The sequence below is a fragment of the Pongo pygmaeus genome, chromosome 13 (assembly GCF_028885625.2).
Source record: "Pongo pygmaeus isolate AG05252 chromosome 13, NHGRI_mPonPyg2-v2.0_pri, whole genome shotgun sequence".
In the NCBI taxonomy this organism is placed as follows: domain Eukaryota; kingdom Metazoa; phylum Chordata; class Mammalia; order Primates; family Hominidae; genus Pongo; species Pongo pygmaeus.
The window spans coordinates 71410136-71429650 of NC_072386.2; the positions used below are offsets into that span (position 1 = coordinate 71410136).

At 43.5% G+C, this 19515-nt stretch overlaps 1 long non-coding RNA gene across 1 annotated transcript in view; it reads left to right on the forward strand.

The window, feature by feature from the left end:
* The window catches only part of LOC134737909 (uncharacterized), an 81085-nt gene that overhangs the window by 13379 nt on the left and 48191 nt on the right, over window positions 1-19515 (forward strand). The window contains exon 4 of the long non-coding RNA XR_010123325.1: window positions 14992-15042. This is a non-coding gene — a long non-coding RNA (uncharacterized LOC134737909). The remainder of the gene's footprint in view (window positions 1-14991; window positions 15043-19515) is intronic.

Consider the following 19515-nt stretch of genomic DNA (forward strand, 5'->3'; position numbering starts at 1 on the left):
CACAAGGATTACAGGCGTGAGCCACCACAACTTGCCAGTAATTGTATTTTTAATGGCTGCATATCATACCATTAAGTGACTACGCTAATTTTGTAAACAAACATCTTCTGTTGAATATTTAGTTTTTTCCAATTGTAATTGTTAATAAAAATAAACATATTTTTGAAGAAATTTTAGTTGGCTTCACATTATAGCCTGATCCTAGACTCTTAAAAGTGATATTTCTTTTTCTTTTTTTTTTTTTTTCTTGAGACAAAGTTTCGCTCTTGTCACCCAGGCTGGAGTGCAATGGCGCAATCTTGGCTCACTGCAGCCTCTGCCTCCCAGGTTCAAGCGATTCTCCTGCTTCAGCCTCCTGAGTAGCTGGGATTACCGGTGCCTGCCACCATGCCCAGCCGATTTTTGTATTTTTAGTAGAGACAGGGTTTCGCCATGTTGGCCAGGCTGGTCTCCAACTCCTGACCTCAGGTGAGCCACCAGCCTCAGTCTCCCAAAGTGCTGCGATTACCGACATGATCCACTGCACCCAGCAATGAAATTTCTTAATGCAAAGGTTTAACCTCTTTTAAAGCTTTCCAGAAAAGTGTTCCAAAGTTTTAAAATTCCAGTGAGCTAAAGTTTACTACATTGAGATTAATGTCCTCGTCATAGCAGACACAGCCTGTGAGGCTTCACAGATACTTGTTTTGGACACCTATTGTGGAAGCTGAAGATGCCAGATACTTTCCCAGGATCTCTTGAAGTGGGGGCACTGCCCTGCGACCTGGGATAGACCAATCCAATTGGCTCCCTCCAGACTGCAGCAGAGGCTGTTTATACCAAGAAGCACAGTAGAGAATCCCTTTGGGGGATGCCTGTAGTGGCAGGAGCTGAGGGGTGCTGCATGTGATGTACAGAGCTGAGGTGGTGGCCATGAGGTCCAGCACTCAGTGCTGGTGGCAGCAGTGTCCTCACCAGTAAGGGCTTAGGTATGATTTTGGCTCTGGCTGTGGCTGATTCTAGTTTTTCTTCTTCTTGCCCATTTACTGAGCCTGGTTGTCTAGCCTTTCCTGATCTTCTTTCAAGTCCCAATATCCTTCAATAAATTACTTTTCTATTAAAACTAGTCAGTTTGATTCTATTGCTTGCAAAGAAGAATTTGATGAATCTTCTATACAGGGATTCTTCTTCTGTGTAGCAAGGCCCATTTCAAATAGCAGGAGAATTGGCATGCTGAGGGGGCACCAGGGTGATACAGAGAGCTCAGCGTGGTCACGTGTCAGGGTTGGGAGCTGGAAGAGCCCAGGTCAGTGAACTGGGACAATATTGGAATCTGAAGGTAAAAATAGCTTCTTAAGAAGTTAACATTAGCCAGGCACAGTGGCTCATGCCTGTAATCCCAGCACTTTGGGAGGCCGAGGCCAGTGGATCACAAGGTCAGGAGATTGAGATCATTCTGACTAACATGGTGAAACACCGTCTATACTAAAAATACAAAAAATTAGCCGGGTGTGATGGCACATGCCTGTGGTCTCAGCACTTGGGAGGCTGAGGCAGGAGAATCACTTGAACCCAGGAGGCAGAGGTTGCAGAGAGCCGAGATTGCACCATTGCACTCCAGCCTGGGTGACAGAGCAAGACTCCATCTCAAAAAAAAAAAAAAAAAAGAAGTTAACATCTATGGCCGGCCACGCCTCCACAACTTTGGGAGGCTGAGGCAGGTGGATCACTTGAGGCCAGGAGTTTGAGACCAGCCTGGCCAACGTGGTAAAACCCTGTCTCTACTAAGAATACAAAATTATCTGGGTGTGGTAGTGCATGCCTGTAGAACCAGCTACTTGGGAGGCTGAGGCAGGAGAATCGCTTGAACCCAGGAGGTAGAGGATGCAGTCAGCTGAGGTTGTACCACTGCACTCCAACCTGGAAAACAGAATGAGACTCTGTCTCAAAAACAAAACAAACAAACAAACAAAAAAGTTGATTTTTGGGCATGCAGTCTGTATGGTAATAGAGTGATTCAGGGGCTGATTCAGGAGTCCAGCTCTTGTAAATGTGTTACTAGAAACCAGGTCTGGGAATGTGACTAAACATTAAGCCTCTGAATGGACAAGAAGCCAGGCAGCCTAGGTTGAGATGGGTGTTGGGTCTGAGACTATACATGGGCAGGGGGCAGTGGTAGATAGAGCTGTGCAGACTTGGAGTGGAAGCCAACAACCACCAGGGAAGGCCATGGCAACCACTTAGGAATTTCTTTTTGGCCATTTCTTCAGAACCAGTTTCCAAGTAATGTGACAAAAGCAGCCTCATAATGTTAAGAGGTAAACTTTGTTTCTGACCAAAAACAGTATTACTCAGTTTGATATCTTTCCCATAGGGATGGGCTTTGATAAATTTAGGCCATTTCAAAAATCCAGAAAACCAAGTCTGTAACCACTAGGGACATTTAGAAGAACATCGCCAGCTCTAAAGGCGATCTTTAGAATAGCTATTTATTTAGGCTTTACGTGTTTCCAAAGTTAACCAGTGTTACACATCAGCTATCTTCTCTAACCCTCTCAACAACCCTGAAAGGTAGGTATTAGTAACCCCATTTCATGGATGAAAGAACAGGCTGAGAAATTAATTATCAGATTAGATTGTAAATGAGTGGTAAAGCAAGAATTCAAACCCAGATCTGGTTCACTTTTTCTGTAGGCAATGTTTAAAGAGGATCCAGAAATACTTTAAGTGACGCCAGCGTTAGTGTTGCCTCCTCAGAAGACTGCTTTCAGGGGAACAGTATATATCTGCCCTGTAAATTCTGGATGGTAAATATGACAAAAACTCTCTCCTTGACCCAGCTCTAGTGAGACTGCTCTAAGCCCTCTTCGCAACATGGCTCAACCTTGGGCTTCAGTGTACATTTTGTTGGGCCTGCATTGCTCAGTTTTAGCAAGAGTCCAGTTAAGTTAAAGAGAATCTCACAGCTTTGATATCAGATTCTTCCGTATCTGATCAAATTCCTCATCCCCTACCTTCGATATCTGATCATTCTGCCCTGTCTGCACCAAGAATCTCCCCTCACCCTTGATGTCTCCTCTTAGTAATTTTCCATCCACCAATCTCTCCCCACTCTTCAAACCTGCTCTTTGGCTATAAGTCCCTACCCCTTCTTGTCTCATTTGCAATAGAGCTCAGTTCTACACTGGGGTCTCTTTTTCCTGATTGCAATAATTCCTGAATAAAATCTGTTTTTACTGCTTTATCCACTGTCTAGCTCTGGTTTTCTTTACCAGAAGTCACAGTTAACACATGTGAAAACCCATTTGCAAAACAAATCCACAGGACTCAGTCCCTGTGCTGTGAAGTCTTTGATTAAGGGCTTAAAAACAATGAAAAGTAATAAACAGATCTGAATACAATTCAGGCAATAAAACACTTTCATTGGTTTTCATACTCAGCAAAAGTGTTTTTACTGATTAAAAGATAAATAATCCTCACTCTACTAACTCAATGACACATTGAAACATTAGCCTAACTTGTGCAACTTTCAATGAAGCTACTCTCTTTGCGTAGGCACGGCCCTTTCTGCCAAGGTACAGGAGAGCAAACCCACACATGAATTCCGTTCATCTCAGGGCATTTCTTTCTGTGGTTCTTAATGTGTCTTTGTGAAGGAATGCACACTCACAACAGCTAAAAATCTAACCCTCTAGATTTCATTTAGCTAACATCAGGCCAGTCTTCGGACTGAAGCTAATGCCCACATATAGGAGGAAGGGAGAGTAATCACTGAATTGCAACCCTTTTAGACTTCCTCCATGATGAAGCAGAGGGGAGGACTATTGTTTGGGAGATGTGTGTGGGAGGTGAAGATTTCAGATTTTCTTTAAAATAATAATTGACTGCACAGGCAGCAGCAGAGCCGGCCTGTCCATTGTGGGATTGTCTCTGTTGTTACCAGGTCTGGCCAAGTTGGGGGGCCTCAGCAGGGGATTGCTCAGTTGATCAAGTCTTAATTTGTGTTTTCCACCCTGGGTGGTGCTGTCTGTCCTTTTCATCTCCCAATCACCGACATGGTGGGAGATGTTGAGGGCAGTGCTGTGTTGTCTTAAGGTTTCCTTCAAGAAAGCAAAACCAAACAAACAAGCAAACACTTTTTGCTTCCCAACTGTGCCCCGCCAGGGGAGATTCAAAGGCTCTTCTGAACCAGACAGGTGCTGATGTCTCTGCTGCCATTTGGATGTAGGTTTGGTGGCAGTGGCAGGAGTGAAGGGAAAGCAGAGGGAAGAGTTAGGCAGAAGGATCTTGATTGCCATTTCTTCCTGCTGCAGTCGCTTCAGACGGTTCAGCTTCCAGCCAGACAGTTCCTAATGGACCTGCACAGCATGCAAAAAACCCTCCTTTGTAAAAATAACTTCTTTGATTTCTCCCAGCCTTGGGCCCTGTTTAGTTAGGGGCAATGACCGGGAGGCAAGTCGTTTCGGGCCTTGCTGGTAGAGTGAGGGGGAGATCGCCCATGGCTTCCCCAGCTGTACTGCCTGTGGAGCAAAGGGTTCAGAAGCAGAGGATTTTTAAAAATATAATAATAAAAAAAAATGAAAGAAAGAAGCCCTCTTTGAAAATCCTTACTGTTTCCCACTATCTCCTACAGCGATTGCCCTTTCGTTAATGTGGAAATCCAACAATGTGGAAATCGAGTTTTTTTTTTTTTTTGCTTTGATATCAGCCTAACCCTTGAGGCTAAACTTGTGGTAAGCCACCTATCCATGTTAGCTAAAATAAAGTTGTAGCTGGAATCACCACCTAGTCCTTTAGCAGTTGTACATTTTCATGTTTATCCTTTGAGGAGTGAGACAATGACCACATATTGTTTTATTATTCAGGATCCCCTGGGTTGCTGGCAACTGAAACCCAAATTGAATTTGTTTAAGAATAAAGGAGGAATGTATTGGGAGAATATTGGGATATTTTAAGTAACTGAAGGCGGGGTTAAGAGGTCAATCTATGAGAAAGACAAGGAACCAGCCAGAAATTTAACAATAAAATGAAATAAAACTGGAACCAGGACTCCAAGTGCTCCCTGGATTCCTTCTCTCTCTGTCTGCAGCTCCATCCTTCCTGGTATCCAGGGCTTTCTCTCTCATTGTAGATCTGAGTCTTACATACGGTGGGTTAAAACACCAAAGAGAGCCTGATTTTGTTTCTTAATTCTAGATAGAAAAGTCTTGGGGAAGGCTCTGACTGTGCTGGCTTCAGGCAGGGGCCCCAGCCAGGTCCAGGCAACTCTAGTTGGTGGAGGCGGAGTCATATAAGAACATGGCCGCACTCCCCCAACCCCCTGAACCACATGTTTAGAGGGCGGAAAGGAGCAATTCCAAATAGGGAACTTCTTTCTTGGAAGGAAGGATGGGTTCTAATCAAAGCAAGCAGCAGCCATTTACTAAACATACATAACATACTTGCATATGGACTTGAGAAATGTTTCTTAGGGATTTTGGCCATCTTGGTAATAATCAGAGTCTTGGTAAAAGTCAGAAATCAAAAACCTAATCAGATGCATCTATATGGCAAAAACTATAAGATTCTTTTATTTGTTTGTTTTTAACTCGAAACTCCAAAGATGACAATATATTGAGAATGACTGGACCCACGCTCTAAAGCAAACTAAATACATAGCAGTTACACTCATATTTATATGTACCATAGTGCATGGGACTTCAATGAGTTCTTATATTCACCTCTAGTTTCTCCTCCCTAAGGAAGCAGTGACCACTGCCGATTGAAGCAGCTAAGGGGGTTTTCTAGGCTTACTTGGATTGGATTCTCTTTGGCATGCTCACTGTTGTTTTTTTCTTGCTTAATTTGGTCTGAGCTGAGATGTCCACTCTTTCCTGGAGGACTGTCATTTTGGAGACTTGCCTCTGCTAGCTCACTGGACGGGCTGTGCTCACTGTGGCCTCCTGACCTGGACGAGTCAGTCAGCACGCTCTCAAGGGGTCCTATCTCTTTCTGCATGGGTGGCTATCTCTGCAAGGGCTGTGATGGTGGGTAAAATGTCCAAAGACCCATAGGCAGGATGAAATGCACCATTGTCCATTTACTCAACTCAGTGGTATCTGACATAAGACCACAGAACACACCTTCTCTCCACCACCCATCTTGCCTGACCCTACCTGCTGGCAGTATGTTGCCAGCAACCTGGATATTATTGTTAATTAATTCATGCCTAACATGCAGTGGCTTATACTTTGTATTATTGAATGTCTAAGAATAGGCTCAGAGCCTGAAATTGAGAAGTGAAAACTGCAAAATGGCTGGGTGGAAAAATGATGGGACACGGAGCGGGCCTTTTGGTATTTTCCCTGTAGTTATCTTTTACAGGTTAAATAAGATTAATATTCATGGTGAACCAAGAGCAATTAGCTACTTTGCATGTGTTACTGCTTCTTAGCCTATTCTAAACTCTGTTTTATGTATTTATTTTAAAGGACTTTGCCTTGATTAGGGCCATTCGTATAAGACCTTGTACTTTGCATATTTGCAATCATGTTTGCATGTTTGCATTTCTAAAGTTTTGAATTTCAAATCAGGCAACAAGTTTCAGCAAATATACTTCATGTACACATGTCCATAATCAGAGCGTGAGACTATACTACAATAAAATCCCAAAATGGCCTCTAGGAATAAAAGATTTTATGTTTTCTATTTATAATAAAAATTTGGGGTGAGGATTGGCTTTATTTTAGAAACAGAATAATTCTGTATGTAATTTAAATGCAAAATTGTGAACTAGTATTTTTCTAATTGTATTCAAAATCTGAACCCCCTGATGGGGGCAAGGGAAGGTTGGAATATTCTTATCCATAATGATAACTAAACAACAGGCCTTTCCCCTTTTCTTTCCTCTGCTTCCCTGGGACAGCAGTGCCCACTGTCACACATGTATCAGTTACTCTCATACTGTTTTCCAGGATACTTGGCCAAGGCGTCTTCTAACATGTTATAAGATGATTTCAGAAATAATTTTTATCAGATCATAGTTAATCTTTCTAACAGATCTGTGAGGTAAACATTCCAGGCCCACTTGCTACAAATGTCAGGGCTGTGATTTTTAGCCAGATTTTTTTGACTTTTAATCAAGGATCTTTTTCACTTCATTTATATTTCTCAAATTAAGGTCTGAAGATCCTTGAAAGTCTTTAGTCATATTCTCAAGGGGCCTTGAGTTCTCTGTGAGAATTCAATTTTGTATTTTCATTTTGATGCTAATAATCAGTGAAGATCAACATATTTTGGTTCATTTGGATGATCAACTTAACAGAGAGCTTCCACATACTTTCAGGGCCTGCATTTTTATCTGTGTTTAAGATTTTCTTGGTGACAGAGAGTGACAGTTTCTTTGTCATAGAAAAATCATTGTAAATGATTTAAAAAAAACAAAACACTCAGACATGTGAATGTTGTGTTCTCACTAAGTGAAGGTCCAGTGACCTCATCACAGGATGTACAAAGGAAGATTCTGCATAACATAAATAGAGACAAGCAGTGGAAGCATTGAGTCACTGAGAAGCATGAGGCCAGCAGGCTGAACTCAGGAGAGCCTGGGCAGGGAGCACCACTTTCATGCTGTTGAGAGGAGTGACCATTCTGTATTTGTTCCATTAAATTAAAAGTATTCATTTGAATTGTATGACTTTCCTACATTTGTTCACCTATAAGTTTGTTTTGGTTTTATTGTGGCATGATGTCTATATGAAAACATTCTTTGTATCTAGTTTTAAGTTTACATATATTAAAAATAACATTTTAATAAAAATCACTTAGGGATGACATCAGAGGTCCATGAGAATGTCTTTCCCTTAAAGACGGTCACACGTTATTCCATCAGCACTCCATCATAGGCTAAGTTTCCAAAGAAGTTTTAGGAAAGAGGAAAGTATATTTGAGGGTTTTTGTTTTGTTTTGTTTTTTTCTTTTTTCTTTTTTCTTTGACAGAGTTTCGCTCTTGTTGCCCAGGCTGGAGTGCAATGGCGCGATCTTGGCTCACTGCAGGCTCCGCCTACCAGGTTCAAGCGATTCTCCTGCCCCAGCCTCCAAGTAGCTGAGATTACAGGCGCCCGCCATCATGCCTAATTTTTTGTAGTTTTAGTAGGGACGGGGTTTCACCATGTTGGCCAGGCTGGTCGTGAATCCCTGACCTCAGGTGATCCACCCGCCTTGGCCTCCCAAAGTGCTGGGAGTACAGGCATGAGCCACTGCACCGGCCCATGTTTGAGTTTTACACAGTTTATGTTGGCGACTTGTTAGCAGCAGCAGAGGCCCTACCTTCAAAATATATCCAGAGTTCAGTTGCTTTTACTCCGTTGCTTTTACTCCCTAGCGCCTGGTCTAGTCACCATTTCTCAGCTGCCTGGATGACAGCCACAGCCCCTAGCTCCTGCCAACCCCTCTGTCCATTCTCAACCTACAACCAGAGGGAGGCTGCTCAAGCCTGAGCCTGATCCTGTCACTCCTCTTCTTCCCACCTACTAAATGGCTCCCCCCTCTCTCAGAGTGACTGCCAAAGACCCCCTTACCAGCAGGCCCTGCACCAGCACCTGTGCTGCTCCAACGTCTCCACGGCTCCCACTGTGCTCCCTCCACTGCAGCCTCACTGACCCCTCCTTGCTGCTGGAACACACCAGGACTACTCCTGCCTCGGGACCTTTGCACTTCCTTTCCCACTGCTTGGGAAGCTTTTCCCCAGATAGCCAGTGGCTGTCTGCTTCCCTTGCCTCAAGTCTTCTCTCAAATCTCATGTTGGCAGTGATGCCTTCCTGACCACTCTGTATAAAACTGTAAACCCCAGGCCGGGCGCAGTGGCTCACGCCTGTAATCTCGGCACTTTGGGAGGCTGAGGTGGGCGGATCACCTGAGGTCGGGAGTTTGAGACCAGCCTGACCAACATGGAGAAACCCTGTCTCTACTAAAAATACAAAATTAGCTGGGCGTGGTGGCGCATGCCTGTAACCCCAGCTATGTGGGAGGCTGAGGCAAAAAGAATCACTTGAACTCAGGAGGCGGAGGTTGCGGTGAGCCGAGATCATGCCATTGCATTCCAGCCTGGGCAACAAGAGTGAAACTCTGTCTCAAGCAAACAAACAAAAATTGTGAACCCCACCCCTCCAGTGCTTCCCCCTCTCTTTCTCTGCTTCATTTTTCCCACATGACTTATCCTCAAACACACTATTTAATGTATTTATGTATTTGATACAGTAAAGGCAAAAGTTTACCCATTGCCTAATGACCCAGGGGACTTTTTGTTTATATTTTCTTCTAATCTTATACTGTGTCCTTGTTACAAAATACCAAAGGTACAGAAGTGAATAGTAAGTCTTTCTTCATCCCAGTTTCTATGCTGTACTTTCTATGTATTTATCTTTTTGTTTTGTATTAATTCTGACATCACCTTTGTTATAAATTAACATATAATCTTAGTAATATTAGTTTCAATTATTGTATTGCCATTACTTTACCTTTTCAGCATATGACAATTATTTGCTATTGTAAATAACACTGTGATAAACATCTTTGTGCTTGAAACTTTTCCATGTTTGGGTTATTTCTTTAAGATATATTCAAAGAAGTGATATTCCTAGGCAAGTCCCTTGAATGGGCATTTTTGAGATTCCTTATTCATATTGCTAAACTAATTTTGTGAAAAGCCTATAAAAGGCCAGGCACAGTGGCTCACGCCTGTAATCCCAGCAATTTGGGAGGCTGAGGCAGGCAGATCACGAGGGCAGGAGATGGAGACCATCCTGGCTAACTCGGTGAAACCCTGTCTCTACTAAAAATACAAAAAAATTAGCTGGGCCTGGTAGCGGGCGCCTGTAGTCCCAGCTACTTGGGAGGCTGAGGCAGGAGAATGGCGTGAACCCAGGAGGCAGAGTGTGCAGTGAGCCGAGATCGTGCCACTGCACTCCAGCCTGGGCGACAGAGTGAAACTCCGTCTCAACAACAATGGCCAGGCGCGGTGGCTCATGCCTCTAATCCCAGTACTTTGGGAGGCCGAGGTGGGCGGATCACCTGAGGTCAGGAGTTTAAGACCAGCCTGGCCAACACGGTGAAACCCTGTCTCTACTAAAAATACAAAAATTAGTTGGGTGTGGTGGCACACGCCTGTAATCCCAGTTTCTCGGGAGGCTGAGGCAGGAGAATTGCTTGAACCCAGGAGGCGGAGGTTGCGGTGAGCCAAGATCGTGCCATTGCACTCCAGCCTAGGTAACAAGAGTGAAACTCTTTTTCAAAACAACAGCAACAACAACAGTCTATAAAAATGTGCCATTCAAGGTCAGGCATTGTGGTTAAAGGCCTGTAATCCCAGCACTTTGGGAGGCCGAGGCAGGCAGATTGCTTGAGCCCAGGAGTTCAAGACCAGCGTGCCCAACATAGTGAAATGCTGTCTCTACTAAAAATACAAAAATTAGCCGAGTGTGGTGGTAAGCGCCTGTGGTTCCAGCTACTGGGGAGGCTGAGGCACGAGAATTGCTTGAACCCAGGAGGCAGAGGTTGCAATGAGCCAAGATTGGGCTACCGCACTCCAGCCTGGGCAACAGAGCAAGACCCTGTCACACACACGCACACACACACACACACACACATGCCATTCAAACAGCAAAATCTGAAAGATTTTGATCAATTTATTTAGTTTTTTGAAACGGAGTTTCACTCTTTTGCCCAGCCTGGAGTGAAGTGGCACAATCTCGGCTCAATGCAACCTCTGGCACCTGGGTTCAAGCTATTCTCCTGCCTTAACCTCCTGAATAGCTGGGACTATAGGCACCCACCACCACACCTGGCTAATTTTTGTGTTTTTAATAGAGACGGGTTTCGCCACATTGGCCAGGCTGGTCTCAAACTCCTGACCTCAGGTGATCCACCTGCCTCAGCTTCCCAAAGTGCTGGGATTACAGGCGTGAGCCACCGCTCCTGGCCTGATTTTTACCAATTTTTAAAATGTACCTTTAACAGACATTTTTTTTTTTTTCAGACCTGCATTCTTGTGATGATAAAAGGGGCCAGAACCAATTGAGGGTTCTTTTAGAGCCTCTTCTCCAGCTACCCGGGTGGCCAAAGGTGGGGAAGAGGGGACAGGAAGGGTCAGGGCATATGGGCCCTGAGAATCTTTTGGTTTCTGGCTCTACTTCTCTTTTGTAGGGTCTGCTGAGGCTTTGCTAGGCCCAGAGAGATACAAGCAAGGGGTTGGGGCTGTGGAGACTGGAATGGAATATAAATAAAAATCAATAATCATATGCCTAGAAGTGTTCCCTTCATGACCTTTCAGCCTTGGTCAAAGCATTTTGGGGTTTTTTTGTTTGTTTGTTTTTTATTTTTTATATTTTGTAGAGATGGGGTCTCCCTGTGTTGCCCAGGCTGGTCTCAAACTCCTGGGCTCAAATGACCCTCCCACCTTGGCCTCCCAAAGTGCTGGGATTATAGGTGTGAGCCACCGTGCCTGACTGACCTGGTCAAGGCATTTTGTATTGAAAATTTCCCTCTCAGACATAGACAGAATAATACCTAACACTTACACCACGTAAAAGGATGGACTTGGGCATTTAATGCTGCTTACATGGCCAGTGATATGTAAGTCTAAAGAGTTGACTATTCCAGCCGGGTACAGTGGCTCATGCCTGTAATCCCAGCACTTTGGGAGGTTGAGGTGAGCGGATCACCCAAGGTCAGGAGTTTAAGACCAGCCTGGCCAACATGGCGAAACCCTGTCTCTACTAAAAATACAAAAAAATTAGCCAGCCATAGTGGTGGGTACCTGTAATCCCAGCTACTTGGGAGGCTGAGGCAGGAGAATCACTTGAACCTGGGAGCCAGAGGTTGCAGTGAGCCAAGACTGCGCCATTGCACTCAAACCTGGGCAGCAAGAATGAATCTCCATCTCAAAAAAAGAAAAAAAAATTGTCTACTCCATTTAGTGATTAGTAATATTTCAGTGGAAAAGACCTCAACTAAGGATAATTGTTTGGATAAAAATATTTCAATTCCCATAGCAAGAAAAAAAAATTCAATTCCCAATTCTATTGCTTCCCCATTTAAATGAAAGTACAGAAATCCATTAATTCTGTAGCACATGCCCGAGAGCAGATAATAGTCCAAAGCGTGCCTCCTAAGGAAGGGTTGTTGGTTCTTTCATTCTTCGCATTATTGAGAAAACTAAAAAATGTTAGTCTGTAAGATGATTTTGTTTTTTCCATTAGAAGAGAACAGAAGTAAATATAAGAAACGAGTAATATTTGTAGTCTCCAGAAAGGGGATGGCTTAGAAATTGGGATGAAGAAAGACTTACTCTTCATATCTGTACCTTTTGAAGTTTGTAACAAGTAAATGCATTACTTTTATAACAATGCATCTGTCAATAAAACAACAACGAAAGATGCACCTTATGTCTCCTGACACTGTCAAGAGGTCCTATCTCTATGGTCTTTGCTCTTCAACCAGGTGATCCCTTCAACCAGGTGAACACTACAAATCCCATTAATAGGGCTCTACAAAAAAATACGAAAATTAGCCAGGCATGGTGGCACATGCCTGTAATCCCAGCTACTTGGGAGGCTAAGCTGGGAAGACTGCTTGAGCCCAGGAGGCAGAGGTTGCAGTGAGCTGAGATGGCACCACTGAACTCCAGCCTAGGTGACAGAGTGAGTCCCTGTCTCAAAAACAAACAAACAAAAATCTAGTTTCACCTGTTTCTTTCTATTTGCATAATGTGACTACCAGAAAGCTTAAAATTATACGTGTGGCTCACAGTATATTTCTCTTGGACAACACTGTCTGGAGTTTACGGTGAGCCCAATGTGTCCAAGGACCTAAAGCTACTAGAGTGTGGTTAGCACGTGAAGGGCAAGGGGGTTGTGGCAAGGACAGGCCTGGACATAGGCAGTGATCACAGCAGGCATGATTGCCCTTGGAGGTCATTTCAAGGGTTCAGACCTTCCTAAGGGCATAGGAAACTACTGGGGAGATTTCCTCAGGGCAGTGATAAGAACAGATCTGCATTTTAAAAAACACTTGGCTTTTGTAGGAAATTCACAGGAAGGGCTGCTGCAATCACCCATAGCTGTTCTGTGCACTTAGACGAAAATCCAAATTCCTCATCTCAGCCTACAAGGCCCTTTGCATTGGACTCCAGCATCCTGCTGCCGCCTCATCAAATGCCATGACCTCCTATTGTCTCTCTGAAACAGGGCAGAATCTTTTCCATCTCAGGACCTTCTCACTTGTAAATTCCCTTTGCCTGGAATGCTTTTCCGTGGCGCATCTCAGAACTGGCTCTTTGTAGTAACCAGAGGTATTTTTTTTTTCAGCTTCTGTGTCACCTCCTCAGATAAGCCTTCTCTCACCCCCCTTCCTAAAATATCCTCCTCCAGTTAATTATTTCCTTCATTGCACTTATCACTGTCTGAAATCATCTTAGGATTTATTTGTTTGCTTGTCTATTGTCTATGTTTGTATATTAGGATATAAACTTCTGGAGAGCAAAGGCCTTGCTAGTCTAATTTGCTCTTTTGCATGATGATGGGTGCTTTGAGGATAGAAGGGGTGCAGGGAAACCTGTAGACCAAGTGCAGGAGAAGGCCCAGGATAGAACTCTAAGGAGGGTGAGTGTGCAGGAGGTGAATGACAGAAGGAGAGCAGGCGCTGGAGACTGAAGGAGCATCCAGGCAGAAAGAGCCGTGTCCTGCCACAGAGGGCCATGGAAGAAGGGGTTTCAGGAAGGAGCTCTTGGTCAATAGCAGAAAGTGATGCCTAGAGGATAAGTATAGTGTCCACTGTCTATAGTGAGTAGGGGGCATTGGTAGCCTTGAGGGAAGTTCTGTGGAGTGATGGGGTGGAAGGCAGACGGCAGTGGGCAGAAGCACAAGGAGGCGGTGGTGAAGTAGAGGAGGTGGATGTACACACCTCCACTCCTCCATGACATGTGACAGTGGGAGATCCGGGGATGGGGCTGGAGTTGGATATGGGGCCTTTGGAGGAATTTTTTTTTTTTTTTTTTTTTAATCAAATGGGAGACAGTTGAGCTGATGAGCTGAAGCTGGAAAAGTTAAAGGAAAAGGAGAGATAGGAGATGATGGATGTCATGGAGTCTGTGAGAGGCAGGAGGGGAGGAATCAGAAGACTATAAGAGGATGGGCTTTAAATAGGAGAAGTAGGACACCACTTCCATTATAACAGGAGAGAAGGCAGGATTTTTGTTTGTTTGTTTGTTTGTTTTGAGACTGAGTCTCACTCTGTCACCCAGGATGGAGTGCAGTGGCACAATCACAGCTCACTGCAACCTCCGCTTCCTGGGTTCAAGCAATTCTCCTGCCTCAGCCTCCTGAGTAGCTGGGATTACAGGCGTGTGCCACCACGCCCGGCTAATTTTTGTACTTTTTGCAGAGACAGGGTTTCACCGTGTTGGCCAGGCTGGTCTTGAACTCCTGACCTCAAGTGATCCACCCATCTGGGCCTCCCAAAGTACTGGGATTACAGGCGTGAACCACTGCACCCAGCCAGGATATTTACTCAACACTTGTGACTGGCAGACAAGGAACATGGTCCCATCTCCAGAAGGCTGCAGTCTGGTTGGAGTGGCAAGACATGGCAACAAAGGAGAATAATTCAGTGTGTGATAAGCCTACAGGAAATGAGTGCTGTAGTATTTCAGAAGAGAGCAAGATTAACTCCTGATGCTGTGATCAAGGAAGTTTTCATGAGAAGTGGCATTTGATTTGGGACTTGAAAGCAGAGGAGCATTTTACTAGCTGGAAATATAAGTGGTAAAAGAAAATAAAGAAGGAGAGTGCATTTCATGTAAATTGACTGGCGTGAACAAAGGAATGATGTAACGTATTTTAATTGGTTTATCCTTTTGGCAAAGAAACAGGGACAATTTTTTTTTTTTTTTTTGGTCTATACTCTGATAAAACATGGCAATTTGGAGGAAGAAAGAGACTTTAGAGATTATCTCATCAAATGTCCTTGTTTTTCTAGGTATGAAAACTGAGGTGCAGAAAGAAATAACTATTGAAAGTCACAAAACTGGTAAGTGACAGAGTTGGGCTCTGGCTCACAAGTGTACCTTTCACAATAACATTATTGTACAGGTTGTAAGGATAGAATATATTTAGTAAAACCACACCAAATTTTGTTGATTTACATCAGAAGTGCAAGGGAGTAAAGACTAGATGAATTTTTAGATTTTTTTTAAAAAAGAAATATAGTTGTAATCCCAGCACTTTAGGAGGCTGAGGCAGGAGGATTACTTGAGCCCAGGAGTTCAAGACTAGCCTGGGCAAAAAGTGAGACTTCCTCTTTACAAACAAGCAAAAAATTAGCCAGGTGTGGTGGTGCATCTGTAGTCCCAGCTACTTGGAAGGCTGAGGTGGGAGGATCACTTAAGCCCATGTGGTTGAAGCTGCAGTGAGCCATATTCATGCCACTTCAGTCTGAATAACCAAGTGAGATCTTGTGTCAAAAAAGAAATACAGTTATGTAGTCATAGTGATTACAATTCCAACAAAGTTTTGCTACACAGGTATGTCATTGCAACGTACATAAATGGAGAGACAAGAATGATTTGTTATTGAGAGATTAACTGATGACTTCCTGTTATTCACCAGACTTATCCTGGTCTCCAATGTCATGGCCAGATTAAGCCCCAATTGGCCAAAAGTGAAATTGAAAAAAATTTACGTTAACTCAAAGTATGAATTCACAAAAGAGCAGGAGAAAGATGATGAGAAGTTATTAGTTTCCTATGGCTGCTGTAACAAGTTAGCACTTTTGGGGCTTCAGACAACACAGATTTATTATTTTACAGTTCTGAAGACCAGAAGTTCAACATAGGTCTCACTGGGCTGAATCAACTTTTGGCACAGCTACATTTGTTTCTGGAGGCTGTAGAGGAGAATTTGTTTTCTGCCTTTTCTGACTTCCAAAGACTGCCCACTTTCCTTGGCTTGTGGCCCTCCTCCTCTTCTGTTAAAGCCAGCGACATTGCACCTCCCTCAGGGAACTTTATCACCCCCTGACCACAGCTGAAAAAGGTTCTCTGCTTTTAAGACTCATGTGATTAGACCGGGCACAGTGGCTCACGCCTGTAATCCCAGCACTTTGGGGGACTGAGGCAGGCAGATCACTTGAGGCCAGGAGCTCAAGACCAGTCTGGCGAACATAGCAAAACTCTGTCTCTACTTTAAAAACTACAAAAATTAACCAAGCAGGCCCCTATAATCCCAGCTACTCGGGAGGCTGAGGCATGAGAATCGCTTAAGCCCGGGAGGTGGAGGTTGCAGTGAGCTAAGATCGCGTCAGTGCACTCCAGCCTGGGCGACAGAACAAGACTCTCATCTCAAAAAAAAAAAAAAAAAAAAAAAAAAAAGACTCATGTAATTAGATTGGGTAATTGGATAATTCAGGCTGGTCTCCTTATGTCAAAGTTCTTAACCTTAAAATCACATCCATAAGGTCCCTTTGCCACAGAAAGAACTATTTCACAGACTCTGGCATTAGGATATGGACATATTTGGGGATTCATTATTATTTTGCCTAATACAAAGAAGAAGGAGGAGGAAAGGACATACTGTGAATTATTAGAGAGATGACTTATAAATAATTAGAAAAGAAAATGAGCATCAAGAGCCGGTATAAATTCATTAAATCATAGCAGATATTTTCTTATGTAACAGAGTTACTAGGCAAATAGATATGGGGAATGCCAGAGACAAATTGATCCTCCGGTTTTTCTCTTAGGATGTGCTTGTGGAAATATAATAACATTTGTGTAGGGTGTCAATGCAGCACATCTATTCACAACTCATTAAACAACTGCTGAAAACTGGGAACAGGCATAAACCTGATGAAGGTCTCCTGGTGTGTCATGGGGGTGTCTGTCCTTGGTCAATCTATCTGTAGCATGACCAGCAACCAGGATGAAGACTTAAAGGTCAGGTGTATCCGATCTGCAGGTGACAAAACAGTATATAAATCTAAAGAGAATCTCAATACACTGGGAAGATAAGATGAACACACATGAACTGTTACAATAGTAAACGTGAAGTCTGAAATGTCAGGGAGAAAATCAGTTGAATAAAGGAACGATGGGACTGAATTTGGTGTCAGTTTCTGTGGAAAATTAAAAACAAGGCTGGGTGCAGTGGCTCACACCGGTAATCCCAGCACTTTAGGAGGCTGAGGTGGGCAGATCACCTGAGATCAGCAGTTCGAGACCAGCCTGGCCAACATAGTGAAACACTGTCTCTACTAAAAAATACAAAAAAATTACTCGGGCATGGTGGCGGGCACCTGTAGTCTCAGCTACATGGGAGGCTGAGGCAGGAGAATCGCTTGAACTCAGGAGGCAGAGGTTCCAGTGAGCCGAGATAGCACCATTGCACTCCACCTTGGGTGACAAAGAGAGACTGTTTCAAAAAAAAAAACAGCAATTGCTGTGTCTGTGAAAGTAAAAATTATATTAAGGGCATCAATTAGCAATTTTTTTTTTTGAGACGAAGTCTTTCTCTGTCCCCCAGGCTAGAGTGCAGTGGCGCGATCTCTGCTCATTGCAACCTTTGCCTCCCGGGTTCAAGAGATTTTTGTGCTTCAGCCTCCCTAGTAGCTGCGACTACAGGCATGTGCCCCTACGCCTGGCTAATTTTTGTAGTTTTAGTAGAGATGGGGTTTCACTATATTGGCCAGGCTGGTCTCGAACTCCTGACCTCAAATGATACGCCCACCTCAGCCTCCCAAAGTGCTGGGTGTGAGCCACTGTGCCCAGCCCAATACCAATTTTTTGAGCATCTACTATGTACCAGGTACTGTGCTAAGAGGCTTTACATGTCATATATTTTCACCCTTACCAAAAATCTATAAGGAAATAATGATTATCTCTGTTTCACAGATGAAGTTAGGGTTCAGAGACGTGAAGCAACTTGTCCAAGATTACAAAATCATCTATTTATATGAACTTGGGTCTGATTGCAAAGACAAGTGTTTTCAAAAGGCCAAGGAATTGTAGTTGCATTAGAAAAAGTCAGTATCCAGCTGGGCGCAGTGGCACACGCCTGTAATCCCAGCACTTTGGGAGGCCGAGGCAGGCGGATCAGCTGAGGTCAGGAGTTAGAGACCAGCCTGACCAACATGGAGAAACCCCATCTCTACTAAAAATACAAGATTAGCCAGGCATGGTGGTGCATGCCTGTAATCCCAGCTACTCAGGAGGCTGAGGCAGGAGAATCACTTGAACCCAGGAGGTGGAGGTTGCAGTGAGCTGAGATCGCGCCATTGTACCCCAGCCTGGGCAACAAGTGTGAAAGTCCGTCTAAGAAAAAAAAAAAAAGTCAGTACCCTAGTCATTCTAGAAAACATCTGTGATAGATTTTCTATTCTGATCTCCTCACTTTAAGAGGGGCTTTGACAAACTTGAATGTGTTTAGAGGAGTGTGACCAGGGTTCTGAGTGTTTTAGATGCTAAATCATATGAGGAGTAATTGAGTGAACTTGGTATGTTTCGCCAAAATATCTTGAGGTCAGGGTGGATAGCACAAAAACTTAATACTCCCTAAAAATATTTGAAGACAGAACAAAATTTTCTCTTCTGGAAGTAGTGCAGGGCAATTTCGATTCAAGAGAACTTGATCATAATGATTTATGTCATGAAGTCACCATTCAAGGACAGGCTTAGTGTGAGTTTCTTGGAAGTAGCGACCAAAGAGCTTTCATCTTTGGAGTTAAATAAGTGGTGCTTGGCAAGAACAGGTGCTCAATTTGTGTCTGTTGACACAAATGAACAAGTGACTTTGTCAGGGACATCATAGAAGATATTAGCAAATTAAGAAGGAAGTTAGAAGAGGTGAACTTTAGAGTTATTTCGAAGTTCGGGATTTTTCTTTGATTTTAGATTGTTGACTTGAGGTAAGTAGGGGAAACAAGCTCTGGGTCTGCTGCCTTTTTTTTGCCTCATCGGTAAGTCAAAGCAAAATTCTAACACTCTGATTGACACTAAGTTCTAATGACCTGAATATCAACATCAAAAGTATTTCATATTTGCAATACGAATAGGTTTCTTTCTAAACACGTTGATATTTTAATTGTTCCTTAAAAAAAATTTTTTTTTAGAGACAGGGTCTTACTTTGTCACCCAGGCTAAAGTGCACTGGTACCATCATAGCTCACTGCAGCCTGAAACTCCTGACCGCAGTCGATCCTCCCGAATCACTGAGATTACAGGCACAAGCCACTGTGCCTGGCTGACATTTTAATTGTTCTTGAGTTGCCCCCACTATTTTTTTTTCTGCATTCTTGCAGGGTTGATTGGCTAAATCATAGAAAAACAAATTAAATTTGCAATCTAGCCAGTTTCTGTAAACAAGCTGGCAGTATAAGGGTCCTGAGGGGTTATAGCTACAGACAATAGCCGCCTAGAATGAAGTGGAATCTGTTTAGAGGGCTCATGTAGGAAGTGAGTCATACATTGTGGAGCAGTAAAGATGACCAGGAGGATACAGACAGGGAAGG